We start from the raw sequence: 3,824 nt of genomic DNA, 5'->3' as shown, positions 1-3,824 counted from the left end.
CACACCCTCAGACTCAGTCTTTCCCAGTGTATGTATCAGTCTGTTTCCTGATTGATTTATTTGTATTAACTCAATTGTAAGCTCACTACCATCTTTTATGCAGAAATTTACTTTTATAGTAGTCATGATTTGCTCTTTAAAAAATGAGTCATATTCAGTTATACCTCAATTAAACGAATCATAGCCTTTGTGGATTATTCTGGCCAAGGATTTGGGACGAAACTAGCATCTTAAAGTGTAGTCTGGGGACCAGCAGCATGGGAGTCACTTGGGAGCTTACTGGAAATGCAGAATCTCAACCCACCTCAGACCTAACAAATTACAGTCTGCATTTTATGAAGATCCTTAAATGATTCAAATGCACAGAGTTTCAGAAGCACTGGTCTGAGGGAGACAACAAATAAGAAGAAGGCATGGAGCTGTGTTCTGAGGAGCTCTTCTTTTTAATGTAGACAACAAGAGCTCACCAAAGACACATGGAGGTGAGATCAAGCCAGGGGGCCATGTGCTATCACAGTGTGGCATCTCCTGGTGCCTTCTCTGAGGAAAGAAGGTAACAGATTTTGCTACCAGCAGTGAGGCTTTTATCTCTCCCAGGGTTATAAGATGGTGGACCCATTAAGCAGTGACTAACTATATTAAAGATTGATGAAAATAATTTGCTAAGGTTTGTATTACTTGGGCATTGAAACTTAGTTTCATACTGGAATGGAACTCTTTTTCTCTTTGGAATGCCTAATTCCAGTTCTTGACATTGATGTTTAGTAACCTTTCCTTCTTTTCATTCAGAAACATGCCAGTGTAACTGTACGAAAGAATGGTGTCACCCACTGTATCCTGACATAATTCGTGTTTGTGCTTTTAATGTTTTTAAACAATTTTTTAATTCATTTTCTTTCCTGGTTATATATTTCTCATTGAAACACTATTACAAAGAAGTTCTGTGGTTAACATCATCATTAGAACAGGCTCAGGAGTCAGATTTATTTTTGTCCACGTTTTGTGCGTACTACAGTTGTTTGCATGTGTTAGTCAAATAGTAAATAAGTATGGAATGAATGAGTCACTGGTTTGAATGAATCTTGGGATTTGCTTCCTGAAAAATAGGTCTTTTATGGTCCTGAACTTCTTAGATTTTTTTCAGTTAGTCTGAATAAATGTAGTAGTATTTAAGGGGAAAAAATGGTCTGTTGGAACTGAATTGTTAATTTCCTGCCAAGTAATGGAGAAGCAATTCTAAATGTTGACAGGTTTCAGGCTTTAAAACATCTGTATGTTCTGAGGCTAGATAATTTGATTTTTACCAATGTAAAATATTGAATTGTTCTAACAAGGAAAACGGGAAGATACATACTTACATCATTAAATTTATTTCTCAAGTTCATAAGGTAAAGAGCAACTTTTAGATCTCAGTCTGGATTTATGTTACCTTGCTTAACACCTAGGCCTCACCCCACCCCATCTCTATGGAATAATAAATGTCAAAAAAGTCAGGAATAGAAATTACTGCTTCTCCTAGAACCTCAGAACTTCTGTGTAGATTTCCAGGTGGTGTTAAACTGACCATTTCCTTTAAGGTAGTGGGTAATGTCATAGTGGTTATAATGATTTTCTGTACAGATATTCCAGGGCACATGGTATCTTTGTTTTAATTTAGCAAACTAAATTAAAATTTAGTAGTAAATTGCCAGTAAATGAGCATTTAAGCTTGAATTCACAGCAGTGCCCTGTGTTTGTTCATAGTACATTCTTGACTCATGAGTGATACTTGAATGGTTACAGATTTACCTGTTCTGTGGACATAGAGACTCTCCACTTCCAGTGAGTGAATGCATGAATAAGATGAATGAATGAAATTTCTGATTCTTCTGGTTTTTTAGAAATAGTCTCTGGTGACATTGTCAACACTTACAGCATACTTTATAATTTTGTTCTTTTCCTATAACTATCTAATTGACTAGCTTAAGACCAAGAAATATTCCATTGATGCTAAACATTTAATAGCAGTGTCTGCATTGTATTATACTTAAGAGATTTGAACTTCTGTTTTCACTCAGATTTATAAAATAAGAGAATATAATGAAAATGCTAAAAAAATTGCACAAACACATTGCTGTAAAGACAAGACAACATTGCTAAAACAAGTGCTGGCTGGCAGGCCACTTGGGAGCTCTTGAAATATTTCTTCACTAACATTTTAGGGGTGCAAAAGCCAAGTGTACCAATATCAAGGCAGTATGTCATTTGGTGGGTTGTGGGAAAGGGGAAAGTTAAAATTTTGTCTTGATTGCTAGTTCTCTTTAAAGAGAGACTTGGTGGAATGGAATCAACTCTTTTCAAAGCAGTTTTAAAATGATCCACTAGCTCCTTTGTACTTCTGACTGACCAAAAGAATTTTACCTGCTAATTACATCTCAACTTTCTCTGGTCTTCCCCATGGTTATTGCAAAGCATGTGAGATGCATAGGTAATATGATAATCTTAAAAATACAAGTGAGATAATCTCTTCCATTGGTAAAATTTCTGGTTTTGTTTTTTTTACTCATTTGGGTTTAGAACAAGAAATATTGGATTCAGGGAGAGTTACTTTCTTATTTTTAGAAAATCAGATTTACATTTCGAACATTCATTGATTTTTTTTTTTTTTTTTAAGGAAGTTATAGTGTGGAAGATTCTTGTATTATTTGCTAGGGCTACCATAAAAAAATAACCAGGCAGTGGGTGCTTAAGCAACAATAATTAATTTTCTCACAGTTCTAGAGTCTAGAAGTCTGAGATTAGGTATCAGCAGGTTTGGTTTCATCTGAGGACTCTTTCTTTGGCTTGCAGGTAGTTGTTCTTGCCTTCTCCCTGTGTCTTCACATGATATTATTCCCTCTGTGTGTACCTATGTCCTAAGTTCAGCTTCCTATAAGAACACCATTCATTTTAGATCAAGTCCTACCATAATGACCTCATTTTAACGTAATTATCTCTTTAAAGACCCCATTTCCAAATATAGTCACATTCTGAATACTAGGGGCTAGAATTTAACATACAAATTTGGGGAGACACAATGCAGTTCATAGCAATTATGTATCAGGGAGGTCACTTTCAAAGCAGAAAGCATAAGGTAGGAAGTTATTCAAGAATTTCAAGTGAGAAATGAAGAGAACCTAAACCTCAGGCATTGACAGTAGAAATGTAAATGAGATTGGAGATCAGCATGATAAATGGTTCTCCACCCCCTCACTTTCAATCTGGAGATGTCTTTGGGTCTAAAATGAGTCTCTTGTAAGCAGCATATCCATGGGTCTTGTTTTCTTATCCATTCAGATACCGTGTATCTTTTGACTGGAGTATTTAGTCTATTTACATTCAGAGTAATTATTGATAGATATGTATTTAGTGCCATTGTATAACCTGTAAAGTTGCTGTTCCTGTGGATTGTCTCTGTTCCTTTCTATGTTGCTTTCGTGTCTCCTGCTCAAGGGTCTCCTTTAATATTTCTCACAAAGCTGATTTAGTGTTCACGAACTCCTTTAGTTTTTCCTTGTCTTGGAAACTCTTTATCTCTCCTTCTATTCTGAATGATAGCCTTGCTGGATAAAGTATTCTTGGCTGTGTATTTTTCCCATATAGCATGTTGAATATATCATGCCACTTTCTTCTGGTTTCTGTGGACACGTCTGCTGCTAACCTAATGTGCCTGCCCTTGTTGATTAAGTACCTTTTGTCCCTAGCGGCTTTCAGAATTCTCTTTATCTTTGTATTTTGCAAGTTTCACTCTGATATATCTCCATGTTGACCTGTTTTTGTTGAATTTGGGGGGAGTTCTCTGTGCC

General features: G+C 36.0%; 1 protein-coding gene across 5 annotated transcripts in view; it reads left to right on the top strand.

Moving 5' to 3' along the window:
• Window positions 1-3,824, top strand: part of MARCHF8 (membrane associated ring-CH-type finger 8) — a 131,902-nt gene that overhangs the window by 102,332 nt on the left and 25,746 nt on the right. The gene's annotated exons all lie outside the window — the stretch shown is intronic.

The sequence above is a fragment of the Ursus maritimus genome, unplaced genomic scaffold (assembly GCF_017311325.1).
Source record: "Ursus maritimus isolate PB19 unplaced genomic scaffold, ASM1731132v1 scaffold_7, whole genome shotgun sequence".
NCBI lineage: Eukaryota > Metazoa > Chordata > Mammalia > Carnivora > Ursidae > Ursus > Ursus maritimus.
The sequence above is the reverse complement of the archived record's forward strand: the minus strand, read 5'-3'. Positions and strand labels throughout refer to the sequence as shown.